Raw genomic sequence first — 21,283 nt, 5'->3', positions numbered from 1 at the left:
TTAGCACATCATTGTTTTCACTAGTTAATTTCTTTCCAGCAAAGTTTTATTTCAATGGTACATCATCATAATTGCCAATTCCGCAAACATCAAACTGCAGGTGTGCTTACAAATTCACTCTGCAACAAATACAATACATTAAGAAATTTGGAAAGAAAGAAAAAAAAGATTCAGAAATTTCAAGTTTTCTGTGAGCAGATAGTGACATCTCATCTGATTCCCTTAAAGAAAGGTTGATCCCCCTAACTCCCTGAGGTCCCTGAGGGAGGCCCTAATATTTCATTCATTTTTTTAATTAACTCACTTTTGTCTAGTGAATTAATTCTTTTATCTTCACCCTAAACCTGGGATCTACATTTTAGGAAACTGGAGAATGCCCATGTTAATAGGTAATTGGGGAAGATTTTTTTTTTCTCATTTGTAGGTGAGGAAAGTAGAGTTTAGACTCTGTTATTCCAATGACCAGGGCAACATGACTACCCTGTAAGAGATAGATTTGTAACCTAAAAATTCTAAGTATTTTTTTTAGATCAAATTTAATATATAATTATATTTGGGCAATGCTTCAATGGGCATCTCACTTCCACACACTGTTATATCCATTCAACTGCCAAATCTTGTCATTTCTACCTTAATAACATCTCTTATAGACATTCCCTTCTTCTGGTATAACCACCACTCAGAACAGGTCCTCATCCACTAGAACTATTGCAAAATCCTGCTAACTCATCTTTCCATTCCAATCCATCCTCCACATAGCTTCCAAAGTCATTTCACTCGAGCACAAGTTTTGTCATATATTCCCCTGCTCTCTTTCACACATGTACACTCCCCTCAAAGCCCAATGGCTCTCCATCACCTCAAGATTCAAAAATGAGCTTCCCTATTTCACATTAAAAACTCTTCATTGGGGGCAGCTGGGTGCTCAGTGGATTGAGAGCCAGACCTAGAGATGGGAGGTTCTAGGTTCAAATCTGACCTCAGCCACTTCCTGGCTGTGTGACCCTGGGCAAGTCACTTGACCCCCATTGCCTAGCCCTTACCACTCTTCTGCCTTGGAGCCAATACACAGTATTGACTTCAAGACAGAAGGTAAGGGTTTAATTAAAAAAAAAAAACAACTCTTCATCACCCCACCATAGCCAATATCTCCTGCTTTATTATACATGGCTTTTCTTTGTCCAAACTAGTAGTCTTACTGTTTCTCCTACATGACACACCATTTCTCATCCCATCATTATATTCCAGATTGTCTTTATGCCACAAATAGACTCTCCTCTTGTCTTTCAGAATCCTGTTTTCAGTAAAACTTAAATCTAGAGCTACATATATTCTACAAGTGTTCTTAATCTGATTTCTGTGAACTTTTAAAAATTATTGTTTAATAATAATTTAATAAAATATAATATAATATTTGGTAACAATATTTCAATATGATTGATTTCCCTTATAATCTTATCTAATTTATATTATGGAAACATAAGGATAATAAATAAGCAGTGAGAGGCAATATAATATTGTTGATGAAGAACTGTCTTTGGAGTCAGGAAGATCTAGGTTTGAGATCTGCTTGTGATATATAATGAACATGGACAAATCAATTAACTACACAGTACTCCTCTATAGCTATTTAAGACCATGGATGTTAGATGGTTTGTTGATCTGCCTCAGGATGGGGTGGATGGTTCTATATGGATGAATTCATAGGTCAAAATCAAAATGATGATATTCCTGTATAATTATCCAAGCTAAAATCTATTCTTACTGCTATTATTGCAAATTATTTCAATGGTGTCCAGAGAATAAAGGACAAATGCCTTCAGAATATCTCTTAAAAGCCTTAAACTAAAGTTTCAGCATTAAACATTCACTCACTTGGGTCATAAATATCTCCTGCTATTGTTATTTTCAACAGGCAACACATCAGAGTGAGGGAAGGAAAAGTATTAGCAGTGTGGTTTTGGGTAAATCATTCAATGCCTCAAAATGTTCATTTCATTATCTAAAAAATAGAAATTATAATAATACTTTTAATAGCTCCATTTAAGGCTTGGTGTAAAGTCAGAATTCTATAAACACTAATGTACTATATAAATATGAATTATTTCAAACAAAATCAAAAAAAGTCTTTGCATAAGAATGATCAGATACTAGTCTAGAAAGGGGGTCCCAAGCATCTCCAGCAGGCTCTCTCATTTTCTTTGTCAGTCTCTACTTTAATTTCTAATTTTTCTTTTTTTTCCTTCTTTTATTCAGTATTTAAAACCTCCAGTCACTTCTCATGTCATTTTGCTAGCATGATATTGTAGAAAAATTATGGGATTTTAAGTCAGAAGACCAGTGTCTGAATCCTAGTTCTACTCCTTATTAGCTATTACATCTTTGGCAAGTCTTTAGACTTCTTTGCGTCATATAAAACAAGTATGTTGAATGAGATGATCACTAAAGTCTCTTTCATCTCAAAATCTATTAAATGAATCAATTCTCATTGACTTCTAATTTCATTTTCATTGGTAAGGAAAAGACAGTTTCCTTTTGAAAAAAAGATGATTTCATTATTTTTTTTCCTTAAAATAAAAGCTCTACTATCCACATGTTACCATTATAATTGAAGTTTTTATGCTACTGAGAACTAGGAAACCTTCATATTCTTTAAAACATCCTTTACATCATTGTGGCTTATACCCTCAAAGCCCAAATTAAGAATGTTTACAGCTTAAAAAAAGAAATTAAAAGTAAGGAGTAGTAGATGAAAAGCCATTCAGTTTTCTGTGATTTTGTTCCCCAAGGATATTAACTATGTTTATTGCTTTACACATAAAAGGAGATAAATAAATGCTTTCTAGTTGACTGATTGAGTTACTGCCAAATAATTGGTCTCTCCACTTTAAAATTCAAAAATAATTTTAATTCAATAAGTAACAACTACCATATTCTTGGTCTTGAGGATGCAACTCCCAAGAATGAAAGAAATCTTTACTCTCAAGGCGCTTTTAATCTTTCAAGGAAGATGACATGTAGATAGAGACCAGTGGTTCTCAACCTTTCTAATGCTGTGACCCCTCAATACAGTTCCTCATGTTGCAGGGACCCCAAAACAAAAAAAAATTATTTTGGTGGCTACTTCAAAACTGTAATTTTGCTACAGTTATGATTTGGAATGTAAATACCTGATATGCATTATGTATTCTCATTGTCGCAACCCACAAGTTGAGAACCGCTGATATAGACATTTATACAAAATCAATATAAAAACAATGCCAAAGAATTTGTGAAACTTATACATCAGGTAGTCAATGCATTAGCAGTTCAGGGGGACAAAAATATTTAAAAATCCTATTCTCAAGGAATTTTTTATTTATCAAGTAACATACAATGTAGATGCCAGAGTATTTAAAATCAATATAAATTAGTCTATCAAACTCAAATACAGGTGGTTGATGAATGAAGGCATTAGCAGTTGGGTGCATCGCCAGGTGGATGTTGATACTTGGGCTTCATCTTGAAGCGTAAGAGGAAAGTGAGGAGGTGGTTCACTGTAGGCATAGGATAAAGGCTGTGCAAGGAGCCTGGAGATTTGAAAGATGGAATGCTGTGTGTAACATACAGAGAGAAGACGAGTTTGGATGAGCTGTAGAGTACAGAAAAGGGAGTAATAGATAAGTAATATATGACAAGTTTGGAAAGATAAGTTAGGGCCAGCTTGTGAAAAGCTTTTAAAGCCAAACAGAACCATTTATATTTTTACTAGATGCAACGAGGAACCACTAGCCTTTATTACATAGGGAAGTGGTGTGATCAGATCTATACTTTGGGGAAATGTCTTTAGTAGCGATTTGGTAGATGGATAGGAGAGGGGTGAGACTTGAGGCAGAGAGACAAATTAGGACACCATTGCGATGAGGTGGTCAGGCTCTAAAATGCAGCAGGAGCCAGAAAGAGGAAGAATTCTTCTATCATCTGTCTTCTCTTATAGCACAAGAGGGACAGCCATGATAATTTCTGAGATACCCAGATACAAATCTAGGGCTTTGAGAAATATCATGCTGTCAGGAAGTCTCAGCATCGAAAGGGATCTCAGGGGCCATTAAGTTCAATGGATACCTGAAACCAGAATGTCCTCTTTAATTTCCTAGAATAGTATTAAAGCAGCCTCTGATTGGAGCCCTCCAATTATGAAGGGATGCCCACAATCTTCCTGGGCAACCCCTTCTACTGAGGAATAGCATTAATTAATAGGAAAACAAAATTTGTCTTTATTTTTCATTAATTGCTCCTAAATTTGTCTCTTGGGGTCAAAGAGAATAAATCCAATCCCTCTTTCATATGACAGTCTCTAGCTGAAGAGTCACTTAAATTCTTTGTGTCTCAGTTTCTTCATCTGTAAAATAGGCTTAATAATAGTATCTGTATCGCCGAGTTGTTATGAGAGGATCAAATGAGTTAATGTGTAATGTTCTTTGCAAAACTTAAAGATATAGATATATCTATATAAAGAGATACATATAGACACATATATCTATCTATGTATATATACACACTGATTTACTACATGTGTATGTTCATGCATTTGTATATATTAATATATATAATTTTAAAATGTAGGTGTAGATACAGGTACATTTGTTTGCTTCTCAATGTGTGTATCCCCTCATTTGTCACTGCATTGTTTGATGAAAGGCTTGCAAAACTCAATGGATCTCTGATATATTCCATGCAGTGCTACCTAAGATGAACAGATCATAGTGGAGAATTCTGACCAAAGCTGATCCAGTGGAGAAGGAAGTGGCAAACCACTCCAGGATCTTTGTCAAGAAAACCCCATGGACAGCATTAAAATGGTATAAATTATGATATCGGAAGATAAACCTTCTGGTCAAAAGGTGCCCAACATGTTGGTGGAGGATAGAAGGGCCTGTAGTGCTATGGTTCATGGGATCAAGAAGAGTCAGGTATGACTGAATGGCTAAAAAAGAATATGTGTGCATATATATGCATATGAATGAACACATGATACATTCATATGTATATATTAATGTTTGTGTCTTGCATATCTGTATAGAGGAGAGGAGGGTAGGAGAGGGGAGAGGAGGGGAGGGGAAGGGAGGGGAGAAGACAGGAAAGGAGAGGAGAGGAGAGGAGAGGAGAAGAAGGTCTTTTCCAGATCCAAATGTGGTAATCTATGATGGATCCTTGCCAATTATATGATCATGGGAGAGTCAGTTGACATCTCTATGCTTCGGTTTGTTAATATACAAAATAGTATGTTTTGATTGGTAAGGTACATTCTAAATCCAAATCTGTTATCCTATGACTTGGACTAGCAGAATGCAAACAATTGATATTTCTGCTTCTAGGTTTTCCCCATGTGAGTTTCCTTTCTCTTAGACTATAGTCAATTTAATGTGTGTGTGATATTATTTAGTTATATTAATATCTAATGCTCCACACATGACAACTATCAAAATAATCTTTCTTATTTATTGGTTCTTGCTGCCTCTGTTCTAGAGCACAAAGCCATTCTCATGTTATTCCACCCTTTTCAACCTTAGGTGACAGCACTCTTTCAGAAACTCTATATTCCACCCAAACTGGTCTGCTTCCTATTTCCTATTTCCAAAATTCCATCTTCTACCTCTGAATCTTTGTGCAGTTTATCTGGAATGACTGGAATTCACTTCCTCTTCAACTCTGCTGCTTAGAAATATTAGCTTTCTTTAGGGCTTAATTCAATGATTATCTCCTACCAGAAGTTTTGCATGTTTCCCCGGGTTATTATTCTTCCTTTTCAAGTTATTTTTTTATTTACTTATATGTTTCTGTATTATTACTCAAAAGGAATATTCCTCAAAGGCAAGACTGTTTTTCAGTTTTTCTCTGTATCCTAACTGTCTAGAATAATTTCTTCATAAACAACTAATAATGCTATTGTTGTTAAAATGAATGTAATTCATTTGAAGACTAAATGATCCTAGAGATAGTTTTAACCAAAAAGCACAAGAAATATGGTTGCTGTGGGTAATACTGCTTTAAAATATAAATTCATTTGCAAACTCTTGTGGAGTATGATAGAAAATTGTGGGAATTATCACTTTATAAGGTAATAAAAACTTAGGTATGGAAACAAGCAAATAAAAAAATTGGCAAGAGACCCAAATTGCTAATTCATTCTGAGAGTTTAAGGTTGAAACTAGCAGGGCAACAGAAAACAAGAAAAGGGAGTTGTGTGAAGCTGATATGACAAGGCATTTTTTCCCACCAATAGCAGTAAATTCTCTACATCTGAGTTTTAACTCTACATTCATCAAACTCATCAAATGGGGAAAGTAAAAAAGGAATTAAAAATATAAGTAAAGAACTTAGACTAGGTCAAACATGCAAAGATGTCTATCTGTGCTATAGATGATACAACTAAAATGCAGTTACTTATTGTACGTCTTTTGGAGAAAAGGAAGGATACAAAGTTTTTAAAGAGAAATACATGCATATGCATATACACGTATACATAGTTTATTATTATCCCCAAAGGCTGATCAAGAAAATTTTAACTCCTACATCAATATTTTTTTACTATCTCTACAAAAATTTTATGGGGAAAATATTCATGCACATTAGGATGTTCTTAATGTTAATGTTAGATGAGAACAGACAAGCTTTTATCAATGATAGTCTAATTCCACTTTCATAATTAAAAGTTGCAAAGATCGTAGGATCTCACTGTGATTTCATTCATTGACAATTTTAAGGCACTTGATTCAGATGAGGAAAAGACCCCCCTAAATGTCTCCCTCCATTAATATGTCTCACATACATGTTAAAACTCTATATGAGTCCTTCACAGATAATAACAACCAAGTCAATTGTGTTTAATGGTCTTTGAAACATTTATAAAAATGATGCATAAAATATGTTGATCCTGCCTTCCCAAGTGCATACCAAGAGAATATCTAACACAAGTCTACCTTGAGGATGGATTCCCAAAAATATGGTAAGGTCCTCCAGGTATTCCTGTTTGTGAATGATAGTACGCTAATTATACCAATGCCAACATACTGCAGAGCTTCCTTAATGTAATCCATAATCAATCACTAGAGTTTAATTTACTTATCTGTACAAGATAACACAAGTGGATGAAAAATGCCCATTTCCCAGACTCTGATTCACAATTAGAAGGAACAATTCACAAAGCCTGACCATCAGTCATATGTTTTGGACAATGAACTGTACCTGGAATGGAATAAAATAAATGCCTGGATGATATCAGGAAAATTTCATAGTACTTTTAATGACCCCAAATGTCTCCTTGAAGCAAAGTCCCATATTTTTAAACATTAGTATTATTGCAGTGATTATATTGGGCTAAAAGTAATAGCATACAAATATTTGGGAGAATTAATGATATTAGTTACCTCAAGGACAATGGAGAATATGTGGTGACCTAAAGAAAGCTTTAGCACATAAACAATGATGAAGTTTGTAGGAGATGTGGTTTATGCTCATAGACCTAGAACTAGAAGAGACCTTAGTGAACATCTAGTATAAAGTCCTTATTTACATCTAGGGAAACTGAGGCCCAAGTGACTTGCCAATGGTAACATGAGGAGTATAAGAAAAGGATTTGAACTTAGAATCTTGGGTTCCTAGGCCAGGGTTTTGTTTAGTTTTTTTTTTTTTTTCCCACTGTAGCATATTGGGAAGAAGCAATGGACCAGTTATATAGTAAGAATGAGCAATACTCATTAGATAGCCTAGATTCTCCATGGTATCCACGAAATGTCAAGAAACCTAAATAGAGTCCCAACAGGAAGTTGGCTAGGATTGGGGCAGTGTAATTTCCTATGGAGGATTTACAGGAGGACATGAAAAAAAGTTGCATAGGATGAACAGATATAGATGTGTGTGAAGGTGGGATTAACTCTCCCCTGCCCATTTTTTTATTTGATCATCAAAAGCATATACACCCCACTCATCCTTAAGTATGGGGAGGTCTGTGACCCACATGAGTTATAGTGGGTGACGAATCAGAAACCCACTGACTGCCCACTGGACAATCCTAAGCAAAGCTATAGCTTCAATTGGTAACATGTAAAATGGAAGGAAGGCACAGGAAGTGATGAAAGGAAGGGTCTTTAAAAGTGGCAGGAACTTCCTGTGACCAGCTCTTTTGCCTTCAAACTTGGCCCTAGAGGAGCTCCGGCTGGAGACCTCAGACTGCTCTTCGATTTTCCCTTAGAACTACCATGTGGTTGAGAGAAAAAGGCTGACTCCCTTTCCTGGCTTTTCTGGAACTACTAGCCTACAGAGAGGCCCCTTATCTTGAAGGCAGCCTCATGGCTAAAACCCTTGTTTAATTTACCTCTGGGTCCCTTTGTTGGGTGCTATGAAGCCCTGACTGCTTCAGAACAGGCCAGAGTAAATATCTACTCTCTCTCATTTCCTTATTTTCATTCTTTCCCTCTATTTTATAAATAAATTGCTATAAAGTCATTCTGACTTGAGTAATAATTTCTGGAGACCACACATATAAATTTAGCCCAACCCTTTAATTTTAACCCTTACATGTGTAACCCTATAACACTGGAGGCAATCATCAATATGATCAATTTGAGATCACAAATACTAAAAAACTAAGTAGGAACAATTTTAAAAAAAAAGCATAATTCACTGTGGGAATAAGCACACTGAAACACATTATCACTGATGATTTACATGAGGGAATTGGTCTAACAGATATCATAGAGTATGTGCATAACCTGGAAAATAAAGTAAGCCAATCTTAGAACAGAACAGAGGACTAATGGAAGAACAGACATTGTATTGTTTCAATATCCAGGAAACAGTAAAAGTATAAAAAGGTGATCTATCCAGTGCATTGGATAAATCTTGATAATTGCTTTACAGAGATGGAAATTATGCAAGCTGAGAAATGGATAGTATTTGATGTGTAGAAGATGTACCAATATTGGTGCCAAGGAGTACCAATACTCCACAGATCAGTAATGGATCAAAATAGGAACAGTATGTGATCTAATGAGAAAAACAGATTCTGTCTCCGTTGCTGAACCACCATAACTATAATGAGGACTAGGACTTGAAATAATGAATCTTTCATGTAAACTATGAGCTTTTCAGGGGCACAATGATATATTTGGATGGCATGTAAGGCTACCATGAGTTCAAATCTGACCTCAGACATTTCCTAGCTGTGTGTCCCTAAGGCAAGTCACTCAATCCCATTTGCCCAGCTCTTGTCCTTCTATCTTAGGTGACTGAAGAAGGTAAGAGTTGGAAAAAAAAAGGATAACCCTACCCTTCCAGCAAGAATTTGTATAATTATAACTATTCATCACCAGGGTGACCCTTGAATTCTTGCTGGTCACTTTGAGGCTGGCATCTTTTGCAGTAATATTTATCAGCTAGATACTAGGCTGATATATTACAAATAGGCTACATATGAAACTAAGCTTCTGTACAATTTATTTATGTTTTGGTAGCCAGGCTAGAAGATAAAAAGAACATTCAATCAAGTATTTATTAAATTCCTCCAATGTTTCAGCACTATTCTACTGAATGAATAAATGAATGAATGAGTGATATGTTGAAAACTTTCTATGTGCAAAGAACTGTGCTGAGTGCTAGGGATATAAAAAAAGAGAAATAGGACAGTCCCTGCTCTCAAGGAACTCATGTACTAAAGGAGAAGGTAATGCATATGGAAGTGGTTAGCTGCAAGGCAGATGAAAGACTGCCATTTTCCTTAGAGGACAATTCCAAAGCATATGGTATTGCTCCTTTCTTAATGTTATTGCTGCTGATAAAATCACACCAATTTCTGGTGTGGAACTATCTGATAGTGGCAAGCACTTTGGGGACAAGAGCTTTCTTTCCTGGGTAAACATTCCCTTACGGAGTATTAGAATTACACAAGACCTTAGGGATCTTTTAATATAATTTTATTCATTTTATCATTTATATCAATTTATTCATTACCTCATTTTATTTTATTTTTTATTCTCTTTTTAAACTCTTACCTTCCATCTTGGAGTCAATACTATGTACTGGCTCCAAGGCAGAAGAGTGGTAAGGGCTAGGCAATGGGGGTCAAGTGACTTGCCCAGGGTCACACAGCTGGGAAGTGTCTGAGGTCAGATTTGAACCTAGGACCTCCTGTCTCTAGGCCTGGCTCTCAATCCACTGAGCCACCCAACTGCCCCCTCATTACTTCATTTTAAAGACATGGCAATTAAGACTTTAAAAGATAACATGACATGTTCAAAAATCAAGCATTTGGTAAGGAGAGATTCAGAATTTAATAACGTCTTTTGATACCAAGATCAATGTTCTTTCCACTATAACATATAACACTATAACATATTTGAATTCAACTCCATCCTCTGGTTGTGTCTGTGTGCATTTTTGTGTATTCCTTAACAGCTATTTTCATAGCTTTTGTGTTCCCTGAAGAAAAGATTTCCCTTGTGGAGGACTGCTTTTCTCTATTTCTCTATAAATAGCCAATAAACTTAGAGAGGAAGAGGAGATGAGGATGTCAGTTGAGTCAAGAGGCTAGTCTTGATTCTAATATATCAGCTCTTTAGTCCTGAGGGTCTATCTAACATGGATCACCAATTAATGGCAATGAGAAGAGAGGAATGTATGATAGGCACCCAACAGATAAGTAATTTGGGTTTTTTATCAGTGGAAAATATAAAGCAAAAACTTCTCTTCTAGTCACCTAAAACAGGGTTTGAAAGAAATTAATCTATATGAGTAGAATTCTCCTAAGAGGGAAGAAAATGCTATGTGTAAGAATGGCCAGATTTTAATTCCTATTGGAAAAAAAATTACATATATATATATATCCATGTGGAAATTCTCTTCAGAAAAAAAATGTAGATTTTTTTTGCAAGATGAAAAATTGTAATTTTGCATTTACACGTACATATGCAGCTACACGTGCATTTACACACTGTCACATCACACACTCACACTCACACAAGTATCTATGAATCTAGAGCCAATCCATAAAGTCTGTGTATTTAATTGCCATAGAGAACTCGCTGAGCAAAGCCTTTGTGTGCTGAATGGGAAAGGGGATGCCACAGATTACTGGTTTGTCTTCAAGGCAAGATCAAATTGCTGACCTTCTAATTATATTGGGCCCAACAACAGCGGATCTTACTGAATGGCCTTCCTAATTCTGGAGCTCAGAAATCCAATTAAAACTGAAGCTATTATGCTTACGGGCCAATCTGCACAAGGTTCATTATATCGGAGCCTTGCAAAATGGCCTTGTGACTAATGACTATGCATTGTCTACTTCCTCCACATTCCGGCTGATATCATCTATCTAAATATAAACAAATCAGATCAGTGTCAAATCAAAGCCCTGACAGAACCAAGATTGAACTTAATTCATATTTCATTTTGAACCAGCTCAGATATATCTATCAATCTAGGCAGACATAAAAAAAAAAAATTCACTCACTGTAGGAAAAAGATGCAATTTGCAATAATATACCCTATCTGTGTATCCAGTGGCAGCACCTTTCTTTCTTCGCCCATTCTCAAGAAGAAGAATATTGGAGGTTGGGGGGAAGAGGGGGACAGCTAGAGGGATCTGAAGGACTGCTTCAAACCCCATCCCTCCAATTTAAGGCTGAGGGGACAGAAAGCAGCATAGAAAAATGTCAAATTTCTTAATAGTGCCTTAAGAAATATGTTGCAATATTTTAAAGAGATTCTTAAGGAGAAATAGGGTGCTTTACTGGTTCCTTAGGAAGGGAATGTTCCTTCTCACAAAGGGTTTTTATTTTTTTGGTTAGTTTGTTTATTTTGCCAAATATAAAGAGAAAAGAGTAATTGCAGTTTATAGTCATAACATCCAAACCTAGAATTGGTGTCAGCCTTTCTCTTGGAGTTGGGAAGTAACAATGGCGAGCCTTTGTACGACTTTCCAGCTTTGTTAAAGTCTCAGCTAATATACTAAGGAAGCTTTCCCACATTCTTTAATTGCTAGTGGTCCCTCATTCTTCCTTCCATTATCCTGTATATATGTATTGATTTACATGTTATATTCTGCCTTCCCATCAAATAGACTTCCTGAGGGTATTCATTCTTCCTCCCGGTCAAATGTTCATCTGATTGTAGGAACCACTTTATGTTTTGACCTCGTCTATCCAGTGCCTTGCCTGTTGTAGGTGCTTAATCAATTCCTTTGGACTGATTTGTAGTCTTTGGGATGGGAGCACATCATTACTATTGTGACTAAGAGAAACTGTATTTCCTCCTGGAGAGAAAAATTTGAAAAATTCCTTCTTTGTAACTTAAGTAGTTTCCTGTATAGATTAATAAATTACATTACAATAAACAGATTACAAGATGTGTGTTAATAGATGGATAGATTCATACAAACATGCATAAATGACATGAATCCTGGATAATTAAATTGATGGTATATAGACATATGACAGATAATTATAGAGAAAGAACAATTATCTACTTCTATTTTTCTATGTCTACCTATGGAACATCTAAGCCACCTAGCTGCCCCTTAGCCATTGATTTTCTGTTGCATCATTTTGCTAATAGTATGTGAAATAAGGAATATAAAAGGCTTTATAAACTCCAGACTCAATGTTATTGTGGATGGTGTGTAGGGCCAGAGTAAATATCTAGTTTCTAGTTCTTTCTCTGACACTGAACCAAAGCTGCATGACATCAAATGATCTTTCAGCCTTAGTTTTTTCATTGTTAAATGAAGGCAATTATAACAAGTAGTGTCTGTTTCACAGTCATTGAAACAATCAGGGACATGAAAAGAACAAGTGTTTTTTAAAAGCACCTACTGCGTGCTAGGCATCTTTCGAAGCACTTTACAATTACAGTTACAGATGAGCAAATATTAATGAGGCCATTTGGCAGGCTTTAAGTGCTACACAAATGTCAGTTAATATTCATGAAATTTATGTGATTTCTTAATCCAAATGCAAATCAGCCCAAAGGAAAAATCCCCAAATGTAATGAAAATACCCAGCACTTGTGTTTCTCTTTACTGGAAATGTCTAATAATCCTTAAGAGAGGCAATACCTATCCTGATTCCTGTCCAATTTCCTTATTAGTGCCAGCCAGAGGACTGAATTTCAAATTATTCTGGAAGCAAAAAGTTAGACATTGCTCTGCAGAGAGCTTGGTCAACTTTATTTAGGATTCATTTCCGTATTTTTAATCTAAATTCTCCAAGGGATATATTGGATACTGACAGCTTGTAGAGATAAATAGGATGTGTGTGGTCATTACAGGAAAATATACTCCAGTGCTTTAGAATGAATATTCTTGTCTCCTCATTACATTTACATAAATTTCCAAATGCACTAAGAATGGAGTGTATTGTTCACTTAGTTGAAGTCTTCTTTTTCTTCTTCTCCTCCTCCTCCTCTTCCTCCTCCTCCTCCTCCTCTTTCTCCTTCTCCTTCTCTTTCTTCTCTTCCTTCTCCTTCTTCTCTTCCTTCTCCTTCTTCTCTTCCTTCTCCTCTCCTTCTTCTTCTTCTTTTCCCTGCAGAATAATTAGCAGCACCAAATAACCTCTGGAGAAACAACAATGGCTGAGAGAAAAAAGGTAGCCCTAAGGTTTTCCTGATGTGATATTTGAGGAAGGCTTCCATTTTGTTGCAGCTGTTTCCATGAGGAAGAGAGCATGTATGTCATTGCTAAGATGTGGGAAATATGAAAGAATGTGCCAGAAAGTAAAGAGGGACAAGAGGGAGAGGACCAAATAAAATCATTAGTGTCCATGTCTCATATTTCCAAAGTGTATGGTAGGAAAGGAAAAAAATTAAGACTTGAGTTCCAACTCAACTCTGGGAGAACTGAGATTTAAAGAATTTAAGTTACTACCAACAGTCATGGGACAAGTGAAGGTCTAAGCCAAGACTAAAGTATAAGTTCTGGGTAAGAGACTTGAATCAGAAAAGGCCCTAGAGATCACGTGGGAGATTTAATTTTGGAGAACATCTTAGAGTTCTTCTACCCCATCTCCTTCAATGGAGAGATGAAGACAATAATATAAACAGAGGTCCTGCTACTCTTTTTCCATCATTAACACCTATTTTGAGTCTTGTTGTCAGCTTCCAAACCACAGAAGATATTTGGTCAAAAGGGAGCAAAAAATTCTAGTTATTCAAGTGATTTTTTTCAATTAATTAAATTTTTCATTCATTCCTCCTAAGTTTCATTTCTTTAAAATAACAACATTTGCCTATAGATTTATGGTTTACAAAGTGCTTCAAATTTTGTTAATTTTTTTTATTCTCATAACAACTATGAAATATGCTATTTTAATTTATTGAATTTTATTTTAATTTTTCATCATTTAATTTTGGGTTTTTTCTATTTATTCTATTATTTTAATCTCCATCCTTTATAGATGAAAAACTGGGCTGAAAAGAGGTTGTGACTTGTCCAGAGTCACACTGATAATAACTGTCTAAGACAGGACTTATTGTTCCAATACTGACACTCCAGCCATTGGGATGCTTACTTTTCTATAGTACATTTTTTTAAAATAGAGGACTAAATTTCCATCAGAATCAGAAACTGAGTTTGTTATCGCTTAAAAAGACATTAAATTGCCTGGGCATGGTGGCCCACATCTATAATTGCTGCTCATGGGGAAGGCTGAGTCTAATGAATCCTGTGAGCTCAGAGGATCTGAGCTGCAGCAGAGCTAACGTCAAAGGATTCTCCTTACTGCATCTGGTTCTAATATAGATATTAGGATGACCAGACTGAGTAAGGAGCAAACTTGCCCAGCTCAAAAATACTAAGCTAAAATTCCATATTAATCATCAGTGGATTTAGGCAGCTGTGTGGTTGCTATAATTCTAATAACCCTAATAATTCAATCTCTAAAAGAAACAAATAAGCCTCACTTTCTCCCTCCCATCTCTTTCCTTTCCCTAACTTTGTAGAGCAGGAAAGAAAAAAAAAATCCATTGTCGAGTAAAACAAGTTGCCATATTAGCCATGTAGAAAAATGTGAGCTACATGACAAAACCCAATGTTCTGTTAATTTCTGTTAAAAGAAATCAGAGATGCCCATCTATATTTTATCAACAGCAACTATGAAAGAGAAGAGAGAGAATGCTGAATCTGGCTGCCTGGCAACAATGCTTCCTTTTCCGCCACTTAGGCTTAACTTTTCAAGTGTGATATTTTCTGCTTTTCCTGCCTATCAACTCCTCTTGACCTTGATATTTTAAAATTAACAAACCTCACACATATAAACTTTTTTTTTGGAAGACTATTCACTGGCCCTCAGCTCTCTGTGAATAAACTCACAGCAACCTCTTCTTAGCTCTGTATCTCATGGATAATGTGGAGAAAGATAAAGAGGACCCCCCCAAGTATAAAATTTTGCCCTGGACTCTGGGTGGAAGCTTGTGCCCAGCATCCTGTGCCAGAAGGACCAGTTGTGGGCACAAATGGGTTACCGTACAGATGTAAGCCAGCACTGTTGGGAAGAGGTCTTGGCAAAGGAATCATCCCATTGAGGTTGGATCAGGAATGGTCACGCCATCATGGGGGTGCTTGTCGAGGCTTTCTCTGGGGAACTAGAACTGCACTTCTGTCATGTCCCATGTCTCAAGTCTCTCTCTACTGGGCTACTCCATGATTGCTGGGTCTGATGGCTCCCTTTCCCATTTCCTCCCAAACATCCTTCTCCCAAGCAGAACTTCTTTAAACAGTATCTCCCTCAGCATCAGTCCCCTAAGCAGCCTTCTCCAATTCAGTTGCTTCCCAAGACTACCTTGGCTCCAGGTCCAGGAAGGTCCAGGCTACCTTCTCCTCATCCTCCCTCCCTCCAATGCTGCAACTAGAATCTGGACCCTACACTTTATAGATCATGCCAGAACTGACCACTTCTCTCTCTCGCCTGGTTCCTGGCATCATTCGGTCCATTCAGTCACATCCAACACTGGGACTCCATTTGAAGTTTTCTTGGCAAAGTGATTGGAGCGGTTTTCCATTTCCTTCTCCAGTTAATTTTACAAATAAGAAAACTGAGGCAATAAAAGTTAATTAATTTGCCCAGGCTCATCCATTTAGTAAGTGTCTGTGACCAGATTTGAACTCAGGAAGTTAAGTCCTTCTGACTTCAGATTCAGCACTCTGTGCATTATGGCACCACCTAGTTGTTCCACCTATTGGACCCATAGTAATTGCCCAATACTTGCGGACTGATTGCACTGCTGTTTAATTTTGGAGATGTTTATAATGATCTGCCCCCTACCTAATAACTTCTTTCTGGACAGAAACTATTTCTTCAGTTAGTAATATTTATTTGAAAGTATCAAGTGCTGAATAAAGAAGGACCAAAGCTAAGCCCTACTCCATAGCCCCACCAGGTCCGAAATGGTGACTTGTATAGAATAAACATTTAAAGCATATGTTAAATTAAAGAAATCAGAGATGTGGGGCTTGAAACTTGGGAGACAAATTAGAAATCATCTTTTTTTTTTTTGCTTACAAAGAATTTTCTTTATTTCATTTAACTGCAAGTATACACTATCACAATCATCTCTGACCTCATTTTACTAAAATATTTCAAATCAATGTTTTTAACTACACATTATCCAAAAAATTTATTTCCCTCCCAGAAAATCAAAGTGGTTTCAAATAAAAGGCACACATTTGGGCTAAAGTCTAGTTTATTTTATACACAGAAATTCTCAGGAAATCACATCCACGTTCCAACAATGAAACTCAAAGCTTCAGGTGACTATACACAAATGCCTAATCACTGCCAGGCAAGTGCCTTTTACCCATTTACTGACTTTATCCTGCCTTGGATAACAAGCATCTACTGCCTCCCTAGATTCCCAGCTTTATACTATCTAAGCAGAAATTCTTGTCTTTTATTTAGCTTCAAGTCCTCATTGGTCCTTCCATCAGTATCAGTTCATCAAAACCTAACCTCCTGAAAATGGATCAGAATTCCCTTTGCTTCTTCAGATGCTTTTCCTTCCCTGTTTTCAGGATGAAGCTCTGTTTCTTTTCTCTAATTTAACATTAATTTTTAAAAATTATTTTGAAGGAAATACCTCATTCCCTTATGCTCTAGAGAAAGTGGGGGTAGTTTATTGAATACCTTTAGCTTCTGTTCTAGAAGAGGGGACATCTTGCATTTTGAGTCAAGATAACAGTTACTTATTAGCCATTACAGAAAAGTGAACTTTAGAGCCTGTATCCAAAACCACCAACATTTTTTTTTCACCTCTCCATGCTGAGAAAAGGAGGATCCCCAAGTCCTTTGCTAGTAGATCTAGGAAACGACCCTTCTTTTTAATGAAGAAACAATATTTAAATAAAATAAATCATTATCCTGGTGATATCTGAAAATATATGCCTCATTCAACATATATATTCATCTAGCTCTCTGCTGTGAGAGGAAAGAATGCTGCATTGTTAGTATTTCAAAGTCATAACTGGTCACTGGTTGATCAGAGTTCTGAAGACTCAATATTATTTTCTTTTACGCTATTGTGGTCACCATGGAAATTGTGTTTTCTTGGGGTCTATTTGTGTCACTTAGCATCAATTCATATGCCTCAAGGTTGTATTCTTCATATTCCTTTATTTCCTGCAGCACAATAATATCCCATTACATTTTACATGACTTTTAAAAAACATTCATCAATTGGTTTGCATCTATGTTTTTTTTTCAGTTCTTTTATAATATAAATAATAACTGATAAAGATAGCTTAGCATCTATGGTACCTTTCTCTCTTTTTGGTCTTTATTGGGTATAGCCCTCCTAGTGGGCCAAAAGATTTTTTACTATAATTGTCTATTGCTTTCCACAATGATCAAACAAGTTTTTCTTCCCAAAGGCCCTTTCACATTATCTTTTTTTTTAATTTGTCATTTTGTCCAGTTTTATATCCCTGAGGTAAAACCTCTCAGTTGTTCTCTACTTCAGAATGAAACATACATAAATTTAATATTTATAACATTAGTAAAAATTTTCTATGATTGCTTATATCTTATTGTTAAGCTTTCTGTTCCTATCTATTGATCATTTACCCCTATCTATTTTCATTTCTTCATATATAAAATGAGAATTATAATAGCACCTAACAGCTTAAGTGCTATTACTATCCTAATTTTACAGATGGTTATTATGAAAATAAAATAAGTTGTGTTCATAAAGTGTTTTACAAATCTCAAATTTCCATATAAGTGCTGGTTGTTGCTGTTACTACTACTACAACTGCTACTGCCATTAATAATAATAATACTTGTTCTTTGAATTAAAAAATAATAATAATATTTTCTATGGAATCGCCCTTTGAACCCAGTCCTCTGGCATATTTTTCATTGTCTGTATCTAGGCTCATTAAATTCTTAAAGTGTATGTTGAATTAATTTGAAAGGTCTAATCTATTTCTTTACAGATTTCCTTCATCTTCTGTTTTCTGTAACAAAGTTTGGCACACATCATTTTCATGGAAATATCTTAAAAATTCTTATTATGAGAATTACAACATGATATGACCAAACTACTCAGAAATGCACTTTCTTTTTACCTGTGAGTTCATTAAAAAAAAAATTCTCTTTTTTTTCTTGCCAAAGAACCTATGAAGCATCATTTCCTTTAGCTCCCAACCTCCTTTTTTTTCTGCTCCTATTTTCTCTTACTGCTACTCTTGTTCATCCTTTGTTTTTGAAAGAACCAATGACACCATGATTTGGAAGTAAAGAGGTAGATTGTCAGGTCTAAGGTTTGTGGGTTACCCTCAAGTTCTTTGAGCCAGCCAACCAAGCTGATTTTACCAAAATGTGGCCATTGTGTGTGCTAAAGCTTCTTGAAGACAGGTGAAAGCTGGATGACAGTAAGAATGTCAAGATTAATCTACTTTATTTTCACTAGTATTATGTCTACATCTTAGTCAAGGGACTATGCTCATATTTAGATTAATAGAGTCAGAAATAGTAAGATATTTAATAGCATGGTGATGCCAAAGTTAGGATCTATCCTTGTGTTTTTAAATATCCTTTTCACTATCTGATGTTTCCCTTGGCTGTCTTCAAATTCTATATTATCTTTCAGTTTCCTCAACATTCTTGAGTATTCAAGAGGAAAATGAAAATGGCAGAGAGGCAATAGCTCCAAAGTTCTGTTAGAAAAAGCCAATAGAAAAATAAACGAACAAAAGAAAGGAAGACAATAGAAGATTAGCTTACATTCCAATCAAAGCAACATGTATCAATATTTTCATCTGAGCTACAGAACTTTTGAATTTGATTTCTTTGTACATTTCATCATCCATGCTAACTAGATTAGAGTTTGGGCAACATGCTTTTACTCAGATACAGACTCTCATGCCAGCGGTATGTGAATTTCAAAAGTATTCCACCCAAATTAGACCATTCTTTAGAAGATGTGATTTAGCTATTTCCTGATCAGTAACAATGGAGATACTTGGAATAACAGAATCAGGTCTTGGAAACTCAGCATTCTCCACCCTACTCAGTTTGACAATTTTTTTAAGGTATGATCAAACTCAAGATTTAATTATCTGAGGAGATGGCCTTCAACAGACATGTACAAAAAAAAAAAAAAAGACAGACCTCTAGGCTGTCCTAAGTCAAGCTAGGTCCTCATTGGTACAGATGAGATGCAGAAAGATGTTGTAAAAATGTCCATATAAGGACATCATTTCCTGCTTCATGCCTCTTTCCCTGGAGAGATGACTCTGGCTGGCAGCATGCTAAGCATTCCTACATCTTGGAATGTTGGATGGTGAGTTTGCCCTGGAGCTGATTTCAGGTTCAGACATCCTAGCTAAGCCTCTTTGGAGGTCAAGCTGATTCTTTCCTCCTTCACACTCAAACCCTTACTTTCTAGATCTCCTATCTTCCTGCCTGGTATTAGCCCCTTCTTTCCTCCTCCTTCTTAAAATCTTCTCTACTATATCAATTAAATCACCATAAAATTTGGCATCTGACTTGGGTATTTTATTATTGGGAATTTATTCTTTACAGTTAACACATACATATTCATTTAAAATCCAAGTTTTGACTGTTAGTACTATTTGAATGATTTTTATTTTATCCAGAAATCTCTTAATAATGATAAATCTTAAAAAAATAAACAATCTGTTTATTAAATAATTATATAGAAATTTTGCCTAAGACCCAAAAAAACAAAAAATCAGTGCTATTTTTGGAATATTGAAAATTTTTAAATGATCCGTGCTTCTCAATTTACCATTAATGTGTGACTCATACCAAAAAGTATGTATAGATATATACATATAAATATATAGGTATATGCAAATATATTTCCTTTGAAATAATGTATGTACATCCTCTGGTAAAACAATAGCAGACTTCATTTGGATAAACAAAAGACACTGAACCTTAGAGGAAACAGTGAAGAAGTAAAAATGAAAGGAACAGAGCATTTCAGATCTAAAACATTAATCAAGAACTATTAAGGGGGCAGCTGGGTATCTCAGTGGTTTGAGAGCCAGACTTAAAGACAGGATGTCCTAGGTTCAAATCTGGTCTCAGAAACTTCCCAGCTGTGTGACCCTGGGCAAGTCACTTAACCTCCATCACCTAGCGCTTACTACTCTTCTGCCTTGGAACCAATACACAGTATTGGTTCCAAGACAGAAGGTAAGGGTTTAAAAATTTTATTAAAAGTATTTTGTAAAGGTTTTTTTTTTTTAATTTGAAGAGTAGATTAATTGAACTAGATAAGGGAGAATAACAAATAGACTTTATAAGCCTAGTCTTTATAAACTCAAGAATATCAATTATTTTGGAAAGAAGACCCTACAAGGAAAAAAAGAATTACAGGGAAACCTAGAAAAGTTTTGAAGAAATTAGGTTTAGAATAATATCCTTTAGAATTTACCACAAGTTACAAATAGCTAGGCAACCTAGAGAAGGAAAAGGAGGAAATGAAAAAGGACAAAGAAGGAGGATGAAAAACAAATCAGATCATCTGTGTAACTTTCAATTCTATGGCTAGAGGGAATTTTAATAACTAAATGAGAGATAGAAGCAATGACAAAAAGATATTTAAAAATTCAAATAGATAATGTTATACAGGTAAGAAAAAGAAACAGTATTGGTTGAAAAAAAAATGCCTTGAGTGTCTGATATACAAGACAGATAGGAAATTATACAAATATATAAAACCTAAAGCCATTCCCCAAAAGATAATTGGTCAAAATATATGAAATAATAGTTTTTCAATAAATACTAAG

The sequence above is a fragment of the Monodelphis domestica genome, chromosome 6 (genome assembly GCF_027887165.1).
Source record: "Monodelphis domestica isolate mMonDom1 chromosome 6, mMonDom1.pri, whole genome shotgun sequence".
NCBI classification, from domain to species: Eukaryota; Metazoa; Chordata; class Mammalia; order Didelphimorphia; family Didelphidae; genus Monodelphis; species Monodelphis domestica.
The sequence above is the reverse complement of the archived record's forward strand: the minus strand, read 5'-3'. Positions refer to the sequence as shown.